Below are 24,333 nucleotides of genomic sequence, written 5' to 3'. Positions count from 1 at the left end.
GCAAGTGCCTGAAATTCACTGTGATTAAAATTAAAACTTAAGTAAACACTACGAGTAGTATTTTAAGAACAAAATTCAGCATTATGTACATAGATATCTTGTGTAATACTTAATTCTGTATATCAATAGAAATAACAGTTTTAGTAGCTGTCCTTACTAGATTAATGGGTACACTTCAACACTTGGATTCCTTCGATAATGGTAAGAGTTTTTTTAAGCCATAGATATTAAAAATAGGGACAAGTCAATTTATATAATTTCAACTGAAGATTGTCATTTGATGCTCTTGGTAGAACGCTTAACCGCGATTAGTTGATGAGTTCGAATCATGCGCGTTATTGGTCGCGTTAAACTGCACGCTTGGCTCGCATTCGTGGACATGGTAACACCGATACCATGTTTAGTACACGCGCATGCCACGTCTTTACGAAATAGTATATAAATCAATGTTCAAAACACATTGCCATAGTCCGCTGCACCCATTTACAATAATGACGAGCGCCTTCTACAATGTCCTTACGTCTTACAATCTCTATTATTCGTATAATGTGTTAATAGTCAGTCTCCACGGCCGCGTGGTACTCAAATCACTTCTTGCAATTAAGGCCAAAGCGCAAGCCAAATGCACTATATTGCACCTATCGCTGCCTCCATTTGAACGGGCGGGATGTTGCAACATGCCAGTAATTCGCATCCTTTCGTTACATCAAAATATGGAAATATTTTTATTTTGCCAGGTAAACATTTATAATGTAATTTATAATTGTGCCATTGTAAATTGGTTTGCAAGTTTGGTCTCTGATGTTAACTTTAGTTTTTAAATAATAAGTGTTTTTTTAGAGAGGCATCGGTACGATTACCTTTACACCTATCGTATATTCTAAATTCTAATTACAAATATTGACTCCGATACTCAAAGAGATTGCTATTAAGCGTTAAGACTGTCTGTTGTGTGTTCCTTGTGCATTAATTCATTCATCATTCATATCAGCCCTGTATCGCCCACTGCCGAGCATAGGCCTCTCCTCTACTTATAGTACGCCACTTCTCCCGGTCCTGGGCTAATCTCATCCAGTGGTGACCCGCAGTTTTTCGGATGTCGTCGACCCAACGAGCCAACGGATGCCAGGCACTTCTTACATTTGTCAGCGGCCACCATTCCGTTAACATTTTGGTCCACCTGCCATCACTCTGCCTAGCAACATGTCCCGTCCTTCCATTTTAGTTGGTAATAACGTAACCTACGTCTTGCACCTTAGTGCGACGACTGCATTCATTACGTGAGGCGTACTACAAAGAATATTGTATTGTATTAATATATCTAAATACCACGAAATTTGAAAAATATATGAACTAAATGTGTTCACCGTATGTCTGTGTGTTTTCAGCTGACACGCCAAAACGAATGAATATTTGACGGGCATTTACTTTATTTCTTTGTTTAAATGCATATTTAACGTTTAACGTCTTTCTATAGAAATATTTAATGGCCTGAGCAACTAGGTCACGTATGCGTATGTAAATATTTTCGCACATTATCGTGCTTAATGCCGCATGCATTCGTATACGGGCTTTGCAACAAAAAATAAATATACGGGTATAATTTTCAATGATTATTTTTGTTAGGCAAGTAAACCTATTTAAACCAATACACTAACCTACCAACGTGCAACGTAGTAAAGGGAAGATAATATTAACACTAATTGTCAACGTTTCAAAATTTTCAATGTCCCTAAATCGAAAACCATTTCGAGATATACGCCTGTACATCTTTTTTTTTGCGTATTTTTAGTAGAATTTCTTAAAAAATAGTTTCAAGAGGAAGTGACGTCACATAGCTGATTCAGAGCTGCCACTACTTATAACCAAAAAATCCACTTGGGATGACACTTGAGTTTGAGCACTTATCACCGTTCGTAGCAAAGATATTAAAATTTCATGGCAGTCTATGGCTCGTAGTTATTCAATAATGGTTGACAGTGACACTTGACAGTCAGACATATCGGACTGTTTAAGCTGACTGTTAAAACTTTTTATTTAGAAATAATTTTGTCGTTTTCTTAGGTGTATGAAACAACACATGTGACGTCATCTAGTTGATTCTTGACGTAGTAATAAAAAGTCATTTTCGCATTAAAATAGCAGTTTTTTGGAAAAATAAAAAATACGTGTATCTTTTAATATTGAGTTCTTTCGAACCAAACAATAAAAAGTAGTACTCAAAAATATGAAATGTTGTCAATTAATTGCTTTGTCCATGCCTTCATTATTATGATGATGAAGAGGCTATTCCAGCGCTTTCCTCCTTGGCTAAGATCTTTGCAAAAAGTTTCCTGCATGTTTGAACATTCCTTATTCATAGGCCTTACCTATTCTTTGTGTGAATAAACTAATTAAAAATCTGTATTTTCATTGTGATTATTTTAACTAGCCACATTCCGGCTTAGTCATTTATTTCTTACCTACTGCTTTGTGTATGTATTTTTATACTGTTCTTGGTATTTACAATTTTAATTTAGCCATAGTTTAGTTTGATTGTTATAGGTTAGCACAAAAGAAAAGCTTGCACCAGTACAAAACCGGTTAAAGAAAACCAAAGTAATAAATCATTCGTCACATTCCCACTGTACCCCTGCACTTTGACACGACTGTCTAATGACCCTCATTACTGCGTTGACACACGGGGTCAACGCACTGTTGTACCTCTGTTTTTCGAGGAAAAGTACGTGCTTCTAGCATGAGCGTCATGACTGCGGCGCCTTTGAAGCGAGGCTTTACATAACCTAAGGTTGCAGTTTCTAGCAAACTCAATAGAAATACTTACAGAGAGATATCAAGTAACTTGTTACTTTATAAGCTATATTGCTGTAGGCAATCACATTAAAAATAATGTGTCAGTCACACGTCACACAGACGGACTGACAGAGTCGCACCTTAAAGTTTCCTTTAGTACAGTGAACCATTCTGAATCGTAGGCCACTGTAGAACCCTTTCGCAGTAAAAGTCAAACTGACTTCTATAGCAAATAAAGTACGGTGTGAATACGACAGGGTTCTAGAGTGGCCTAGGATTAGAATCAAAAGATAAGGTATACTTTTTTTCTATGGAACCCTAACAACGCATAAAAGATACCCTGTTGTCATTCTGTTAGACTTGCAATATTACGAGCTATCTTAAATACAGTGCAACAGCGTTCCTCGTTAACATATTATCTGCGTGTAACATGAGGACGCAATGTGGAGCCAAGATTTTCAACATGTTCAACTAACTCTAAGCAGCATTTCTACCGATTACACCGGAATTAACTAACTAACTATAAATACAGTAGCTACAGTCAGCAAACCTTAGCACCTTTGCAAACAAAATGTACGCAGAGGTTTTATTGGCTATAAGTACCTACTTCAATTTCAACTTCAATTATGGTACGAGCCAATCATGAAGAATATTTGTATAATATACCGATTCCACAACAGTCTAAAGTTAGATTTTTTTTTTAATTTACAACTAGCATTAACAACGCCATATCATTATGAAGACAATTATTTGATTTACATATTATAAACTAAATCTATCAGATCTTTCCTGATTTAATTAACACGTTATGAATGAAAATTTGGATTACCTAGATATGAACAATATCCATACAAGTAAAAAGTGATGTTTTTATGGTTTTAATTGACAAATCATACGTATCCACATACTACTCGACTAAATTCATTACCTGTTGTGTTGTTAAAACCAGAATTCGCCTGCAAATCTATTTAATTTTTCACAGTCAGATTTCTTAACCGCGTGATGAATGAATTTCCTGAAGCGAATAAACGTGTGAAAATTCTCAACCGCAAGTTTTTACACAATATATCATAGTACATATTTACTTTGCTAACCTCACATCACAGTTTTACAATCATTTGAAACTCTAGCCTTATTCTTATAACATTAGGTTAGTTTTAGTGCGTATATTATTGGTGTATAGAATGTTAGTGGTGGCTATTCGGCCAATTAGCAGTCTCGAGCGAGCAAATCAACGATCCATGACTTTGTTTAGCACTGCTCTGTTTCCTCCACCCGTGTTATATAAGGTTGCATATTATTCATTATTTAGATAGGTAGGCATACGAACATTTTATGTGGCACTGAATTTTTAAGTGGCTTACGTCACGATATGAGTATGAACTTGTGCAATGATGTACGCATTGAGAAGACTTGGCTGGTTTTAGTGTTACGCGGACTAACCGCGCGGAGCGACTCGCACCGGACTCTTCTTCTTAGGACCACTTGCACCGAACTCAGGGTTAGTGGGCTGTCATCTGTCAAATTCCATATAAAATGGTGGGTTAAGTCTAGGGTTAACCCTTCATTTTCGTTGGTGCAAGTGGCCCTTAAACCCTTAGGCCGTTTTCACATTATCCGATCCGATATCGGATGTCGGAAAAATTTCAATAGAAAAAATCCAAGATGGCGGGATCGACATCCGATATCGGATCGGATAATGTGAAAACGCACTTATCCAACGTTATGTATCGGACCGGACTAATATGTATTAATTAAGTTCAGGGAGCGTTTTAGAGTAAAGCGGACGGGTCCACGCCACGCAGGCGACAACATCAACGTCATATGACAACAGACACATACACTTTCCCATTTATAATATTAGTATGGATCGTAAGTGAATTAATCGCACTCGCGCGAAGTTGGTTTTTGTCGGTCTCGCGTGCAACCTAAGTAGATATTTTAGTATTTCCTTCTGTGGTGACTCCGATTCAGGTGCAACAATTTGTTTGTGTGTTGTGTGATTTTGATACGACCTTGGAGATCATTCACTCTAATCGTTCAATCTAATCAGTGCTAATGAAAGTAAGTAAACTTCGCGCGAGTGGCGAATTATATACAAATTATATTATTTATTCACTTACAATCCATACTAATATTATAAATGGGAAAGTGTATGTGTCTGTTTGTTTGTCCGTCTTTCACGGCAAAACAGAGCGACGAATTGACGTGATTTTTTAGGTGGAGATAGGTGAAGGGATGGAGAGTGACATAGGCTACTTTTCGTCTCTTTCTAACGCGAGCGAAGCCGCGGGCAAAAGCTATTTAAGTAATAATATCAAAACCAATTCAAAGGTATAACAAATTGTTTAATTGGAATCGATCTTTAGGATGAAGATCTTGATGCTAGCACACAAGCAACTCTATATCAGTATCCCTACATAATACATTATAAATTAGAACAACAGAGAACCCTTTACACTTATTATAAATCCTACAACCTTCTCCTCCAGAAATAACTTTGATCTTGAAAGAAATACGGAAAAGATGTTTTTATGTTACAAGTAACTGTTACAAATTACGAGTAGTTAGTTACCTACATCATTATAGTCTGATGATTCTTAATAATGAAGGTAATTCGGTTGGATTTTTTTTCATGTATTATTCGGTAATTAGGTACCTACAAAACTTGAAAGTCTTCAAAAAATATAATTTAATAATAAAATACCAATTATAATAGCAATCTATCACGGAACGTGTTATGGGAGGGCGGGCACTTTCCGCTCGGGTGGCCGAGCCCGCTTCCTTCCTCATTGCGCGCGCGCAGGGAAGTTAACTTCTACTGGTAACCTGCTCCTACTTCCTTATAACTATGTTCTAATAGAAATATCTCTAAAAGTATAACTTATAGGAATTTACAGCTAAGCGAACTCTGGATTCTCAAGAACTGTGCCAAATATCGGAATAATAAAATTATGTTTGGAAAACATACTACTGGTAACACTGTTTTACTTCCTTATAACTATTATGTTCTAATGGCAGTTGATCTAAAAATCCTACAAGAATTTAGAGTTGCGTGGACCCAAAGATATCATAAATAAATAATAAATAATTCAAAGATGAACGAACCTCGAGCCCTCATGAGACTCGGTGAAAGATCGGGATAATCCTAAGCACATTATGAATGGTATTTTTACTATAATGCAAAAATATGCGATAATGTTCGCTAGTTAGGTAGGTACTTTGATTGTTGCCCGAACAGCCGTCACATTGGCGTTTACGCTCCATAATCGCCGATCATCCGCACTTTAATCTACAAGCCCTCCTCATTGTCGCGACATTGCCAATGGTGTATAAGAGTCATTAGACAAATACCTGAATCATTACAAATCCGTAATGCACACAAGCGTGTCAAATCACTCGGTTACGTAACGCACTGAACCCTCAAACATTGCGCGTCGTGCGTTGTGAAAAATTGCAAGGCGTTTGTCTTGAAACTTGCGACGTACAGTATTGGGCCTGATTCCGGCACTAAAAATGTAGTATCAATCAAAAAATGTGTATACAATGATTTTTATTTTTTAAATTTGAAATCTAAAAATATAAATCTGTTAAAAATGTAAGTACCAAAATATTCCCCTGGATCTCAGAATACCCAGGTTGTGCAAGGGAGCTACAATCAACTGTGCGTCTCTGAGCGTTTTCGACGGGGCACCAAGCACCAGAGTCTCAAATCTATCCAAGGGTTAACCCACCATTTTATATGGAATTTGATAGATGACAGCCCACTAACCCTGAGTTAAGTGGTTGGTGCAAGTGGGCCTAAGCAAAACAATGACATTTCCTCCTTTTGTATTATGTATAGTAAAGTAAAATATAAATAACAATTGAATTACTTTGGAAGTCACATTCGTGATTGAAACCTCCATATTTTTAATTCTAAAATGTTTAATTTATTTTTTGTTTAAACTGTAGAGATCTACTTTCCATCTACGCAAATAAATGAGTATAATATTACGATTCTTATTTGCTTTAGTATAAGGTTGATTCTTAGCATCAAAATAAATTGATCAAATAGATTTTGAGTATATTTTTATGCCAATTACGAAATTATTTAAATTCTGTCAAGATTGATTTCAATTTAATCTCAATACTTGATTTGGACATTCCGAATAAGGCCTCGGTCGCGTAGCCCGTGAACTATTGGACGTAGATAAGAAAGCTGGGCCTTCCACCACAGTATATGCATATATAGTATATTGACTTTTAGAAAAAGCGTTATCGACCCTATCGAGCGAATTAGGAACATCAATTTACATTAGAGTGTTAATTGAAACTATTACACTTGTTTATTTGAATTTACAACCAATAATTTTAATAATCCTATATTAAAAGCAATGTATGTGTTTACATTAATTATGTTTGATGTGATATTGTATATGTTTATTTCTAGGGCTCACTACAATGCAGTATATGATTTTTTCATTGACATTTCACCTTAATTGTTTTATTTGATTTATTAGCAAAATCAAATTGTATCAGGTTACGAAACAAATCTGGGTCGATTTTGGATTTGCCAGTGTTTCAATCAGAGTAAGTACGACTCGTTAGATTTTTAGAACTTCACAAAATTATCTTAATTGCATAATTATCTCAACAAAGTTGCAACGACAGTACGATTCGAAGTCAAGATACTGTCAATTATATTCACCGGCGAGAGTGAAAGGAAGAAATGACCGGTCGTCCCTGTCTCGCTTTCGTCCCGCCATCGCGTCGCGGCGCGACCGCGAACGAGTTAGTTTTCAGTGAGTTCGCGGCAGCGGCGCTCTCTGCCGGCGACCTCTGGCACCCGGAACAGTGACATTTCCTTAGTGCTAGTGTTGTGCTGACTCAGCGCCCTCTGGACCGCGCTGACGTCACTCGGATTTGCGCTCAGGTGAATAAGCCTAACAACTCTAGAACGTCGCGTGACCCACGGCCGCCAGCCAGTCATCCTTGTCCTCGATTATGCACTTTATAGTTCTTGAATTAAACATTTTTCCAGATACAAATTATTATGGAGATAAAATGTGCGGTTTGCTGCGGTAACGACAGTTCGATGTGAGCGACGCGTTGAACTCTTATGTATGGTCGTATTCATATAAATGTGAGGTGATGTTTATTTTCACAGCAATATTGATAAGCCGCACGTTAAAAGCTGGAAAACATTACCTTCATTTTATTCTCGGTATTGAGCTATGTTGTGTTGACAACATCTATTAGTAATATAAATGAGTAATATCATAAATAATAAATAAAAAAGTAACGTGTTTTATAAGCTGCAATTAATCACAAGTGTACAATTTCCTTATATGTGGTACTTAATTGCATTTTAAATTGTTTAATAATAATTGCGCATTAACTCTACAGTCTACACTTCTACAGGAATGCTGATTAGAAATATCGGTAATTTCATGAAGTTAAGAAACTTCCGTGACTAATCAATTGATAATTATATTAGACAGTGCCCACCTGGCAGTGTCACAAGAGCCTGGTGACAAGACAATCAATTTTACTATGATCAGCCAAATCCACTGCAATCGGGTTGAAAAAACTTTTGCAATCGGAATTATTGCAAATCGATAAACACCGCAAAGTATTTGGTAAGATTGGATAGGCTGGGTGGTATCTCATTCTCTCGGCTAACTCTCAAACAGTCCTCAAACTCTCAACTACTGTTACTACATAATAAGTATGTTGTGTTGAACAACGCACTAAGTAGGCGCTGTATGTTTCATAGTACATTACGATACAAGCGCGGAAAAGAGGAAGTTTGAAACTAGTGACGACAAATTATAACACGACCGATGTTTTAATTCTACACGAATTACGAATTATCTCTTCGCATGTGTATTGTTAGACTTTTTCACTATACATACATATTAAAACGGGAGTGTTTTAAATCGATACGATTTGATTACGAACTTCCTCTTCGCACGTTGATCGTACGACATTTTTTAGTAGGTACGTAGTAATATGGCACTTCAAACTTTCGACACAGGCACATAAAGTACGACTTCTCGCACCAATGCGATAAAGCTGCAAATGTATGTACTGCTAAGTAACTACATATTTGTATCGCTAGAGTAATCTATGTCTAGTATACAGGGCACTTATGCGGAATCACAAATGTCATAATTTCCTTCAATTTTCCTTACGTAACTATTACTCGTATATAGGTAGGTACGATACTAATTTAATGAAGTCAATTGAAGTATCTTGCTATATAGCTTGAATTTCTTATACCTACTTGAAATAACGAGTGTATAGAAAAAAACAATAAGGCGTGGCCAGAGAAGAAAATAGTAGGTAAGTATAGATAAGTGCGTTGTTGACAGTGAATTTATTACAACTATAAATTATGAACTCATTAAATGCTTGTTACATATTTACCACACATCAGCGATAAGAGCATGAATTACTTACCCACCCTCGGGCAGCAGCCTCTACGAATCACGTGTTTTAATGATCGGTGTCACGCTAGACAACTGGTTCGGGCTAGTGCACGATTAAATACACCACTAGCATGGTTGTGGCTTAGCTAATATGACAAACGATCGCCGTATGAAGTCTATGATAAAGTAAAGCTTTGTCTCTATATCACTTATAATCTAGGCTCCGCAGGGAACGAAATGCAACGATGTGTTGCACATAATGGGAAAAGAATAGGAAGGTACCACTACATCAGTAACAAAGAGATATTCAGCGTTTCGTTATCGTCACCTAGGCTAGGCAGGATGGGCCCATACGCAACCCTCCCTCATCTTCCATATATTAAGTGCGACACATACAGTTGCTTGCCGTTTATCTCGGAGCGTGACTGATTGGCGGCTTGTCTACGCACCCTGGTCCACTTCAAATAAATCCATAATGCATATTGTTAAATAATAACCCAACCGCTATGCTTCGATACGACGCAGCGCGCGTAATCAGTCATCTGCATAAAAACATGTCATATTGGGCGCAATTAATCTTTCCTCTTATCTAAACCTGCTTTTGTTTTAATTTCAACTGAACTAAGACTTCATAAAACATATTTTCGCACATCAATAGATCAAAGAATTTGACCTTCTAATATGATGCAGAGTCTACCTGCCAACATTTATAAACTGGTAGGCACAAAAGTAAGCAGCATTGCCTACCTTAGAATATTTAAATTAAATGTCACGGTTATGCAAGCACTTATCATTCGGCATTTGTTCCTCGGATTACAATATTGACAGCCATCTTTAGTAAGTAGCTTTTCTTTGATTGTTAACTGACATTTAACTATATCTAAATGCTATTGTTTTCTTTAACAAGATTACTCAAAGAATTTATAGATTTCAAAGTGATTGCGTACATCCCTGTTTAAATTAGTCAAAAATATTACTATTGCTGCAATATTACATAAACCAAGCATACACTTGACATTTCTCTTTGTAACGCTTTACAAACCGATCATAAGTTAGTAGCAGTGTTATTAGGTATAGTAACAGATATAATACGTAAACACAGCATAAGGTTTTACAATCAAAGTAACAGCAGCAGAAGAAACCACGCACAAAAAGTATCTGACGCCCTAAATAACTTTTCTAAATTTAGATAAGACTGTACAGTTAGCGGTCAGGATTATCATAGATATTATTCAAGCCTAATTATTCTTTAAGTAGACTTTTTGAAGCGCTACTTTTGATGCTCCAGTTTGTTTACATTGTTTGAGTGGCCCCGACGCTCTCGAGTCACTCGCGAATACGAATCATTTCCGTGACAGCCCAGACTTGTCGCTTCGCTTGCAACACGGCTGCAGGTGCGGCGATCTTGACATTTCGATAGACTCCGACCCGACATCCTTATCTTTGATCTTAATAGCGGCGGTAACGCTTGAAGCCCAGTGCAAAACACTGGTTACAAACATTACTAACCCTTTAACCCTTGGTTTGATTTATCTATAAGCAGGACAGTCGCATATCAGTAGTAATGTCACTGTAATAAAGGTAATGCACCTAGTAATGTAGGGACTAGAACAGTTATCTACTTTATAAGTTTATAAATGCTACCAGTTTATCTGACATCTATGTAAATGTTACTATCCGTAATGATATTTCTTGCTATTCGCTTAACACAAACATGGCGCAATAATATTTTTTTGTCCAAAACTCAAATAATTATTATCAGTAATAAATTAGATTTATATTAAAATATAATTCATACGATCAAAACTTACTTTCAAACTTCAAAACTTTTATTGCTTTCAAAGGAAGTAATTTACTAATATTATTTCATATATCATCATCAAAGCAAATAAGAGTACAAGAGCTGATCGTATAAGGTACATTATACCTACATACAAACTTTTCACCTAGCCCTATGTATGAGTATATTGATGCAGCTTTAAATTATTAATATCTGAGCGACCGAGCTTCACTCGGTTAAATTTACTTTATTACATCGCGTCTATAGATAAAAAAAAAACTTATAAATAAAAAAAAAACAAAAAGCTTACTTCTGCTCGGGATTCGAAACCCTGACACCTGCGATGTGTCTGCGAATTAGACCGACCCTCTTACGACTGAGCACCTGCGATGTGTCTGCGAATTAGACCGACCCTCGATACACGGACGACGAAATTAGCGACCATAACTTACATTTACCAACGTGAAAGAAAAACGCATGAAAACTCGAAAATTCGCGTTTTCCGGGACTTAAAGCTAAGCTAGATTGATTTTTCACCCCCAACATAACAAATTTCAGCGAAATCGTTAGAGCGGTTTCCGAGATCGTCGGTATATATCATTATATATATAAATAAATAAATATACAAGAATTGCTTGTCTAAAGGTATAAGATAAGATATCTGTGTAGAATACTACTTGGAATGATAGACATAAAACGGTGACTTGCCTATTATTTTCAGTGACAATTTTCGGAATTCGAACGCGTGAGACTCAAAAATCGCCCGCAGTTTGCACTCGTCCGCTCGCTGCCAGGGTTGCAGGCAGAATCCTACCCCCCGCCCCACTCCGGGCGAGTGTCAACTGACATTCCTTTTATTATAATCAATCATCTCATGATGTCACAAATATGGTGCTACTTTACCGCACAAGTACGAAACATAGCACTTTGCGAGCCTGTGAATATCATGTAAAAGGTCACAGTAAACGTCGTACGATACACGTGCTACAATGTCCCATAATAATATATCCTCGACCCCGACGGAACGGAAAACGGTATGTTTATTATGCATTTAAGATAGAATTATGTTTGTGCAGCCTCAATAAATAACCGATGTTACTCATTGGTTAATTTTATTTTATTAGGAAAATATAATCCGGTGAGGTCATCGCAACAAATGGCTACATACATTGTATATTTATAGATACGCTCCTCGTATCTTGAGCCGTACGGTAGTGAATGTTATTAAATTTTCAAATGTTGATTTTCTTTGTTCTAGCATTGTGTTTAGGCGTGAGTAGTTCGCTAATTCTATTATACCAAAGACTCCCACAGCATGCGTTCCTTCACAAACACAATGTATTGTATGTGTTACACTTTCTCACGTACCTTTAGTGAAACCACTAAAATAACTTCACCACACTCAACGATAATAGACTTTATGTAAATAGCAATTAAACAGAAAAATGAAAAAATGCAGCGTATTCGCGAGATTTTCGTTGGCACAACTTCTGAGGGATCATGTTACGAGGATTAACATACTATGGCGTAAATTCTATTGTTTTTAACCACCGACCTGTCACGTGACGTCATTATGTTTTGTCAGTTGCACATAAAGTAGTTACGTGACCTTAAAGTAGCTTCAAAATTTCATTTTATGGATGTCACACAGCATCACTTGGTACGTCTCTTGATACAATACAATAACTAACCACACTCTTTCGTCATTTGTCTGATATATGACAGAGGTTCATGACATTTCATCTATTATTTATACATATACATGAAGGGTACATTAATGTGGAACATGAATAGTGTGTAACGTTTTCTTGTTAGTAGTTATTCACTGTACACAATTCATTTATTAATTCGATTTAATTATTACAACACCTCTTTAGTCACGTCATTTAAGGCATAAAGAGGATCACAGATTACCAGGTCGCCGGATGATATGAGCCTGTAAGTTGTCTGCAACTGTTCCATTTTGTGATTGGTAATATAGAAATCAGGAAATAATGTATCTCTAATAATTCCTTTGAGTTAAGTTTAGTGGTAGCAAGGCTGAAATATTCGTAGTAAGTAATCAATATTAGATAAAAAGCTAAACTGATAAACTAGGAGCATAAAGTCACTCATAATTAGAAATACAGTTTGTAATTTACATACATACAATCACGCCTGTATCTAATAAAGGGGTAGGCAGAGCACATGAACTACTCAAGTTTCAGTGCCACTCTTGGCAAAAAGGGGTTGAAAGAAAACGAAATTGTGACATTGCAGTGACAGGTTGCCAGCCTGTCGCCTACGCCACAATTTAACCCATATCCCACAGTCGACTTCTACGACACCCGTGGGAAGAAAGGGGGTGGTGAAATTCTTAACCCGTCACCACACGGGCAATAATTACGGGTTTGTAATTTAATACATATTATTGTCATCTAATCTAGGCATGTCTACAAAAAACGCATAATAAACAGACAAAGTGCATCAGTAGAGGGTAACATAGCGGTCAGCGGAGAATTTCGGGCAAGGCCATCCGTGACCGGTGTTTGCTCTTGCGCAAATCGCGCGCCTACCGCGCTGACATCTGTGACCGCCTCACTGTTTGCATTTTTCCGAACCTAGTATTTACTCTTTTAAATCGTGCTAAACCCACCGTCCTTCTGGCAGCCTAGTACCTTGGCTGCATGGTGTCGCAATAATATTACGAGGCACTTATTCAAATAATCTGTTAATATTTATACAAATATATGATGAATGTAAGCTGTCCAAAGGTTCTACGTATCTTTATGTAAGTATTTGTAAAGGTTTACCCTTCAATATTCAATCACCCGCCATTAACATGACTATTAGTTTAGTATACACTAATCATACATCATTATTATTATTACTGAATCCTAAAACTATGTTAAACATCATATCATAATAAATGCCTAGACTATAAATGTTACTGCGGTTATCTATTTTTATAGTTGATTTAAAACATAATTTATATTGTAAATATTCATCAGAAATGTTTGCAAACGATGCTTGCTATTCACATCCTAGCCTCGTTTGCAAACATTACAGAATAGGATTACTAGGCATAGAAATAAATTAAAAATTCAGCCCTCACCTCAGCCGAGGCAGTAGATGTTTATTACAATGTGTCTTTCTTAACTAAACTTGAACTTAAGTACCACAGCCACTGAACCACTGCAACTGAGGCAGGTTAAATAGTTTGTGATGTATGTACGTCTTAGTATTAAAAAGAAAAATATAATTTTCCCAGCTGGAAGAGGTACTTACTGTGTGCGTAGCCGAATGCACAAACGCTTCACGAAACGCTCACGAATCGTGAGCGAATCGTGAACGAATCGTGATAGAATCGTGAACGAATCGTGAACGAATCGTGAACGAATCGTGATAGAATCGTGAAGCGTTTGGGCATTCGGCTACGCTCACTGGCCCTAGAACAACAAATATTTCCACCAAATAATATCACGATCCATATGACAATTCCTCTTCTCCACTTTTAGAAGGATTTAGGTATGTGTGAAAGTGCCACAAAAAGTCCATAAATATTTGACATTGACATTTACTCCCTCTAAAAGTTACCTGTCTTACGGATCGTCATAGCCCGCAACAAGCCTAGTTACAATTTTAAGGACTATGTAATTTTGTATGTCATAAAGTTGTCCGCGATTTCAGCTGATATACAATTTACCTTAATTATTATTTTCAAGTCGTGACAAAGGCCATAACGCACGGCTTCGCAGATCCATTAGACTAATGAGTAATTAATATTGATGCTTTGAATCAAGTGCCTGTGCAAATGCTTGTGCTGATCACAACCAACATCACACAGATGAGTCAGGAAAATACATACATATTTTATCTATCATAAGATATTAAATAAACACAGAATAAACAAGTCTGTCTGCTGTCCGAAAGCTGACATGTCAAAACCATATAAAGTTACAGGACTAGAAATCGAATACACAGCCGAAATTTAAGAAATCGATGGAGATGAAAAGGCACCGGGATGACTTTCTTAGGCAATCCCTTACTTTCTGGCCTTGCGTCGTTAATAATACGCCATTAAACTAACTACGAACCACACACAAAAATATTTCTTACAACATATCACAACAGTTTGATAAACAATAGAAGGGCGATAGATAATCCCTTCTGATTTATGTGACACGATAAGATCTCGGGGAAACTTGATATAAGGTTTACGTACACCTACATATTTCTTACATCTCGGAGCGCGTCGTATCTATTGATGGCAATTGAAAAGGTCAGCTGACCCTTATTGTTATTATACCTAGAAAGGTCAGAATCCAGAATTAAGCTTTGTCTGGTGTTTCATCACCAATAAAAAATCACGTCTTTCCAGAAAAGATGCCGACTTGCACCTGAAATTCCCATACAAATTACCTAATATGAAGAGTTTTTGGCGAAACCATTGCAGTGTAAGCGGTTGATATGAAATAGTACATTACATCAGAGGCCGGGAAAATGAGGATTTCCGGCCAAGTGGGTATATACGGCCGAGCGAGCGTGCGAGCGAGGCCGGATAGGGATACGAGGCCGGGAATCCGTTTTCACGCCGAGGCATGTATAGTGCTTTTCTCAAACATACAATGAAATAAAAAAATGCTCTAAAGGACAATATTTTATAAAAAAAAGTTACTTTGCAGGCCTAGGCTTAAAAAATAATATGAAATCCCTTTACAGTCCTCTCGAGTTGTTGCGCCCAAAAAGCGATACTTCCCAGCCCATTTTAAGGAACGTAAAGGGGTGAATTGCAGAAAATATGTACCTTTTAACGTATTTAGTGTCCCGTGAAAACACGGAGGTTTTAAAAATATATTTTGTCAAACAAGACACATCGAAGTTATGTTAATCTAATAAAGTAATTCTTTTTGATTCAGATAACAACCATATTATAACAATTATAGCTTTTCTTTTTTTTTTTTTTGAATTTTTTTCTGTGATGCATGCAGTAAGTTCTCAACAGTAGAATCATGTCCCAACGTCGAGCGTATTTCTATCGAGGAAGTTTGTTACGATTCATATTAATTTCTCAAAAGTTTTATTGTAGATTATTCAGTCCTTATAAGTTCTTTTCTATGTTTAGTACGATTATATTTACATTTATTAGGAACAATATGTCATTTTGGTTTAAATACATGTTGTCCCAGCTTATAGAATGTTCGTTACTCAGGGTTAGTTACGGAGGATTAATCCCAAAGATTGTTTAAAATATTAGTAGAATTACTTCTCATTATTCTGGCAACACACTGGCACAACTGTCAAATAGTTGAACACAGCGACAGCCATTTTGTTTTTCAACGAAGTGGCTCAGATAATATTTCATTGCATGTTCGAGAAATAGTACATTACTTGTATCGTAATCCGATAGTCCGGGAAAAAAAAAGTTAATTAAGGAGAAAGTTAATTAAAAAAAAAAAGAAATTAAAAAGGGAGTGTTTTAAATCGACACGATTACGAATTTCCTCTTCGCACGTTGATCGTACGACGTCTTTCAGAACATAATTTGGCCCTTTGAAGTTTCGACATAAGGCACATAATGAACCATTTCTCGCACTAGTGTGATAAAATAACACAATATGTACTTACTGTTTTCTAATTATAATGATTACATTTGTAGGATTGAGAATGCATAATATGTTACTGATTCTGATTATTTTAAGTAATAACTATGGCACCACAAAAGTACATAGTAAACCAATAAATAACAACCACAAACATTGGCGGTATCATTGAAACATCTGAAAAATCTGCAGATCATGTTCTGTTGTCACGCGACGCTTCCAGCCGAAGATGAAGGTCATCTGATATAATAATAATAATAATAAGTGGCGTAGGGATGTAAGTGGCGTAGGGATGTGACGACCCCATCGCCCATTGGTTTTACCAGTGCAATCAGTCAACGCAGGGCAGCTTGTGGCGAGCTGTTGGGGAACAGCGACCCCACGTACCCGAGTGCTCCTGGGGAGTTCTGTTACCCGTAAGGCGGGTGGGTGGGACAGTACTCTCTACCTCTGGCTTGCCTTGGCTGGCCGTCCAGAGTGGAGTCGTTAGGGCTACATGCCCCAGGGGTGGAAGTGAAAATTTGCATAAGACGCGAGTTGGTACAGTGGCTTAACAGCCACTGGGCAGAAAGCGGTGTACACCTCTCGACACCCTTGAGTTCTCACACCGGTGTTGCCCTTGAGCCATCTTGGATGTCGCTTTTTGTGGGGGCCCATCTTGTGGGGACGAGTCACCGTCTGCCGGAAATAAAATTGGATACCGTTTTATTAGGCAGGCGTCCGGTTTTTTATCCATAGCCCAGTATTTAGTCCATCACTTTCATCAAAATAGCCCAGTTCATTTTAGATTCCATTAACTCTCAAATAGTCCTTAACACCCTGGCGGGTGTTGCCTCTGCGTGTGTCCCATGATACGGGCAAGGGCAACATCCGCTCGGTGTACCCCTTACATTTCATTAAAGTGTCGAAAGGGCCTCTACGCGTTGGCTTCGGCCCCGCCCACGCCTCCCAAAGGTCCGGAATACCATTGTTCCGTGATGGGAAAGAAATAATAATAATTCTTTATTTCATAATATATTACATAAGTATGTAATTATTAGACATAAGACTAAATTCTACAATTATAGTAGTAAAAAACTATTAAGTTTACTATTAGGTTTAGTTGTTACATTCGATTTCGTCTATACTCGTATTTAACGTTATTTTTATGCGTATGTATTATTTTAGTAGGTAGTTTGGCAAATAGATTATCATTTCAATATCGAATGTGCCAACGTTAAACAAGCTTAACAAATCACTTTGATATGTCACTTACATTATTTGTTTGTAATTTACATTCTTTATGTAGAATGATGTCCTTTACCTCCCGTACTAGTTATAAACTGTATCACGGTGAGGTAAGAATTGTCATCCATTGGCATTTAATAAACAAAATATGATAGTAGGTTGATGTGTTACACTTAAATATTTAAATTACGGCTACTGCCAAAATGCTATTAAAACTAATATTTAATATTTTAATAGCTATGTTACATTGAGCTCATTAGTTAGTTCAACATTAATAACACGATGGTGGTTGTGTGTGTGTGTGTGTGTGTGCGTGTGCGTGTGCGTGTGTGTGTGTGTGTGTGTGTGCGTGTGCGTGTGCGTGTGCGTGTGCGTGTGCGTGTGCGTGTGCGTGTGCGTGTGCGTGTGCGTGTGTGCGTGTGCGTGTGCGTGTGCGTGTGCGTGTGCGTGTGCGTGTGCGTGTGCGTGTGCGTGTGCGTGTGCGTGTGCGTGTGCGTGTGCGTGTGCGTGTGCGTGTGCGTGTGCGTGTGCGTGTGCGTGTGCGTGTGCGTGTGCGTGTGCGTGTGCGTGTGCGTGTGCGTGTGCGTGTGCGTGTGTGTGTGTGTGTGTGTGTGTGTGTTTGTTTTTAAGCCATTTATTTTAATAATTGTTCCGTGTCTTCATAACTGAGGGTTTTCAAAAATGTATCTAACACTTTTCTACACTCGTAATAGCTTAAGTGACGTAATTGTACATGTTTACTAACACGATTATATAGTTTGGGAGCAAGCGCTTTATGAAATTTGCGAGAAAACGCTGACTTGTATGTAGGGATAAAATATACAGAATCACATCTGCGACGCGTTGGCGAATAGTCAGGCTGCTTTTGATGCTGCATTAATAAAGCAGCTTTTATAAAAAGTTGCCTTATTGTTAGCACTGATGTGTTACTATACAATGTTCTCGTAGGGTATCTGAAATTCTTGAATGTCATGACTTTCAGAACAGCCCGTTGTGCACGTTCAAGTATCATTATTCGAGTTTTGGCAGCTCCTCCCCACGCAGTGATACAGTAAGATGCAATAGATTGGCATAGTGCATAATATATAGTGATTATACAACTTACTGTCACATACATGTCTGAGGTTTTTAAATATATATATGAGCTTCCTTACTCTTGTAGTTAGGTTCATAATATGTTTATTCCAGTTAAGGTTTCTATCAAGTTCAACACCTAAGTATCTAATATTGTCTGAGTTTTCGATTTGAAGACAAGTGCATTCTGTGCGACGTTGACAGTTATGAGCTTTAATCGAAATTGTACCGGGTGGAGGTTGGGTATTATTCCGTATACTAAATGTAATATACTTCGTTTTCGATGAATTTAAAGTAAGTAAATTGTAATTTAACCAGCTATTTACTTGGTCGAACCTCTCTTGAGCTGTTTTCTGAAGTTTAGACCAAGTATCTTCTTGAAATAATAGAACTGTATCATCGGCGAATGTTACTGTTTGTCCCTTATTCAAAGTAAGAAGGCAGAGCTCGTTCAAGTAAATAAGGAAGAGAGTAGGCCCCAGGACACTGCCTTGTGGAACACCATAGATGACATTTTCTTCCGTACTGTAATAATCACCTACTCTAAATACTTGTTTTCTGTTACTTAAATAGTCACTCAAGAGCAAGAGAGGTACACCACGTATACCTTTTAACGAGTATATCTATATATATATATATATCTGATGCAATTCAATTAGGTATCGACTACCATTTAATGGTTTACTCATTAATGATTGAAATAAAAATATAATAGACGAAGATTTGCTTGGAAATAGAAACTAATACAAAAGCAACATCTATGTTGTCAGCTGCAGAGAAATATGACCTGCATTTCAGAAGTTTGGATGCAAAAATGCAAATGAATATGTTATGCAAATAGTATTATTGATATTTTCGAAATATGAATAATTATAGTTATTTAGTTTTTTTTACATCTTACTAGACTCTGTCCGTCACTTCATTTACACTGTTTGTATGAAAGAAACAATGAACATCGTACTAGCATTTGGCTATAAATTTCGCACTGCTATCCTTCTATCTCTAGTCATTGGTTTTCTATCATAAGTGCGTACTGTTTTGGGTTCGTTTCCTACACATAAATATTGTAATTATGTAGATGTAAGAGGGAGGTAATAACGTCGAAATTTAGTACAAAGCTGACAGTTGATTGTGTTCATCAATAGGCAACTGATTCACTTAAACCCCGAGACCTTTGCATTTGTGTCACGCGGTTTAATGAGCGCTTGCAAAAGTTGCGAGTGCCTGACGTCATTAAATCAGCGGCAGCGAGTTAATTTCTCACGATCCACTCTCGAGACAGACCCGTGTCACGTTGTAAAAACCGTCGGGTTTGATGGCGACGGGACGGTATCGACATATAACCAACATAATGAAAGCAATGCCATATTTACGAGTTATTTTCCTCAATGTTATACATATAAAAAATTGGCAATCACAGTAGCAAGCTAGAAAGATACATTTTCGCTAATTAAGTAGATCAAGTGATGTGATGTCATAAATTTAAGTGGTGAACTAAAAAACAGTAAGTAGGCACATGTAAGCACTTTGAAGAGTGCTTGTTACACGTAAAACGTTACGAGTAAGGCCGTTTTCACATTATCCGATCCGATATCGGATGTCAGAAGGATTTCAATAGAAAAAATCCAAGATGGCGCCTGTAATGTATGGGTTATCGGTCCGACATCCGATATCGGATCGGATAATGTGAAAACGCACTAAAGCAATAAAAATATGCTACTTTGGTTCATTTCGAATGGTTGTAATTCTCCACTATGCAAAAACTACATAATTTTGTACTTTAATGTACATAGCTTAAATTTAACAATGGACGAAAATATTTGTACCTTCGTTATAAGTACCTAATTACTACTATTTATTTTGTGAGTACTTCAACAGCCTAATGGCCTCAAAATTGTATCTATTGTAATATTGTAAATATTATCAGAAATCGATTCATTCTATATAGAGTGTTGACATTTTAAGTGCTTTGCGATGTAGTTTACATTACGTTGCAATCGCCGATGATGGGTTCCTCCTTATAAAGCATCGTAGTGAATGTCATATCGTGATCCAGAATACATGAAAAGTGCTTTATGAGAATTACTTCAAAGTAATATAATGAGATGAATGTAGTTGTTGGAGTTTAACAGAGCAATTTAGTACCTACTTCAATTTAGTATAATACGCTTTTTTATATACTTTTTATAAATCGTTTGGAAAATATAAAAAATCGGACATGCCAAAATTGATACCCGAGCATACGAAACGTTCCATTATTGAATCGTGATTGTAGCGACTATAGAATGTGAAATGTTGAGCGTTGCGAGGGTTTAAAGGCACGTAAGTTAAAAATGAAATTTATTTGAGTTAACATTCAATTCACTTCCTCTTTTAGTGTCTTGATTTTCCATTGCAACACGGATTTATTTAGGGAGTTTTAATGTTTAGGTACTTCGTTTACATGCTGCATGTTAATAGGTTAGGCATTTTCAGAAATTGGGTCCCAAAATTAGACAGTTTTTATGCTTAATTGTCATCACAAAACTAACAGCGAGTTAACAAGTGTCACTAATTTTGGGCCCCAATTTTTGAAAATGCCCTAATACTAGCTTATTCTTATGAAATAGGTACCTCTCTTGTAAACTCAACTTATTATAAGTGGGTACTCGATTATTATTCAGACCGAAAGTCGCATAAACCGGCCAAAATATCTACATCTCGTCAGTAACTAAGGCCAATCTTTACGGCTCCCTTCACATTACATTTAGGTTAGCAATCATATAATAACCATTCCATAAATAAGTTACTTAAGTTCAAGATGTATAAAAATCGTTGGTTTCAAATCAAACATTAGAAGGTTAAATAACCATGAAGGGCATTAGAGTCACTAATGGCATGGTCTTGAGTGTAGTTCAGCAGGCATTTCCGCAAGAACCAAAGTGTGGAGAACAACAATTTTCATTGTTATTCTTCAAGTTCATCTTATCAAAGATTAAAGATAGAATCATTAAGAATACAACAATGACCATAGTACAAAGATTAGTTCGCCTAAGAGTCGAGCCCTCTTCTGTATTTCGCACGCAAAATTCCTCGCCAACAATATCATTAAATTTTAATTTTATGTTGCGTTTTAGGCAACCTTCATATTTGTTTGTTTATAAGAATTTGCACATTAATATTACCATGAGAAGATACTATTACGGATATTCTCATATTTATTAATAATATTTAAATTTTAATTATCACGTTTATGCCAGGGCAAATGAATACTATTAGTATTAACTTAGTGCAGATTATACATATACCTATAGAATACTCTTGTATAAATTATACACTAGTGTTTAATTATAAATTGTGAATCTTCCTGTTAAAAAATAAAATACAAAAATAAATCTATAAAATAGTAGATGATGTGTAAATATCTGATGAGAAAAACCGGTCGGTTTGACGACCGGTCTGGCGCAGTCGGTAGTGACCCTGCCTGCTACGCCGTGGTCCCGGGTTCGAATCCCGGTAAGGGCATTTATTTGTGTGATGAGCACAGACAGATATTTGTTCCTGAGTCATGGATGTTTTCTATGTATATAAGTATTTATATATTATATATATCGTTGTCTGAGTACCCACAACACAAGCCTTCATGAGCTTACCGTGGGCCTCAGTGAATCTGTGTAAGAATGTCCTATAATATTTATTTATTTATTTTATTTATTTGTTACAGATGAAACTTCGTACGTAGCCACGTTATGATCCCAGTACCCCGTGTGTATCTATTGGAAATAAAGTGTCACAAGTGATTCAAGTGAAATGAACAGTGCGACGCGTCTGTGACTCTATCTAACACGTGGAAATGAAAAGAGAAAAGTATAAGATCTCCGTCTCGGAACTTGGGTAAGCCACATTTTTATTTGTCTATAGATTTATTATCTTATAAGATTTATTATCTATTAAACTTTTTTGGGGAGATTGTAATTTGGTTCTCGTTGAGGCAATTGTCATTATAGCAAATGATATTACCTAGTAATCATAATTGAGATAATACTGACCTATATTCTAACATGAGCTTAACGCATTTCTTAATCTGGTGGATAATGTGTTTGTCGACATTGCACGTAACTGTAAATAACAGGTGCCGTAGCCGAATGGCATTTCTCCGACGCGAAACGAAGACGAAACGCCGCGAAAGGTAGTCTGGCTCTGTCGCGCCAATACGCAAGAGCGATAGATAGATATCTACGAGCGTTTCATTTCGTGAGCGTTTGTGCCATTCGGCTACGTATCCACTGTACCCAGGTACATTAAATATTAATAAAGTAATATAGTATTGATTCTATCAACAAAAAGTTGACCTCATATAACATGATATATAGTATCAAACATGGGCTAAATATAAATATATCATTGACTTTAAATCAATATTGAATGACTCTATTTATAACTTTCCTCCATCTCATCAATTCAAATTTGGTTCCGATGATTTTTCTATGGATGTCGAAATAATTACCGCGTTGACATTGAGAAAACCATTATTGATTATTAATTCACGAACTAATCGTCAAAGCGTCACCGGCGTCTTTAACTGTTTCTAGAACGTCTTCCAGCAGCGAATAGTGGTATTGCCATCAGTGCTATCACTTAACTAGCCAACGACCCTTACAAACAAGAATACCTAAGTAGGTACATGTCAGCTGAAAACTGTACGGCGCGTTTATCGAATCATATCACGAGACGTTTATTTCAAACCAATGAAACACATAGTACACATTCTCAAAGATGCAATATCTTGTTCTATATCTTACCTACTTTTAATGAACTTTGTCAGATTTGCTCAGTGCCCACCGTATTTCCTTTTAAAATCGAAATATCTATTGATATTTAAATAACTACTTCGCATACTTATTTCCATCCATTTTCACCTTTCACTGTTCATGAAAGTTACCTACCTATTCACAAGATTCGGTGATAATGATAATTCAATATAAGATTCATTGGCATAATTATTTTGGCATACAATCAACCAATTGGAACCTTAAGCCACTGTAGAACTATGTCATAGTGACGTTAATGACGTTATAAATCAAATTGTAAGAAATCTCTTACTGCTTGTCATTTTGACATGGTTGTAGAGTGGCCTAGGGTTCCAATTGGTTGACTGTAGGTCGCACGCGACATACTTATGTGTGGTCAGAGTTCACACGAGCGACGAAAAGCGATGGCAATACCGGGCCAGCTGATTTCGTGATGATATAATTGCGCCGGCGGCTGACGTAAATTCTGGTAAGGCTCGCGGTGAAAGTGTCAACAGACAAGCTCAGAGCCCTGACACCGCCACGGCTCACGCTGCAAAGTTGTCTACATCGAATACAAACTCTAAAGCAAATACGTAAAGTTTCAATCTGTGACTACCTTGTTTATACCTCTGTGTATCAAAAGGGTAAAACAGCGCCAGGCAATACTGATCTCTTGGTATTTTATTCATACA

The 24,333-nt window shown here is 36.9% G+C and overlaps 1 protein-coding gene across 1 annotated transcript in view; it reads left to right on the top strand.

Moving 5' to 3' along the window:
• The first annotated feature begins 7,585 nt into the window (after positions 1 to 7,585).
• The window catches only part of LOC125230670 (dual oxidase maturation factor 2), a 137,784-nt gene continuing 121,036 nt past the window's right edge, over positions 7,586 to 24,333 (top strand). Inside the window, exons 1-2 of the mRNA XM_048135904.1 lie at positions 7,586 to 7,708; positions 22,573 to 22,742. The gene's annotated coding sequence lies outside the window, so the exon portion shown is untranslated. The remainder of the gene's footprint in view (positions 7,709 to 22,572; positions 22,743 to 24,333) is intronic.

This window comes from Leguminivora glycinivorella, chromosome 10, assembly GCF_023078275.1.
Source record: "Leguminivora glycinivorella isolate SPB_JAAS2020 chromosome 10, LegGlyc_1.1, whole genome shotgun sequence".
Taxonomy (NCBI): Eukaryota; Metazoa; Arthropoda; class Insecta; order Lepidoptera; family Tortricidae; genus Leguminivora; species Leguminivora glycinivorella.
The sequence above is the reverse complement of the archived record's forward strand: the minus strand, read 5'-3'. Positions and strand labels throughout refer to the sequence as shown.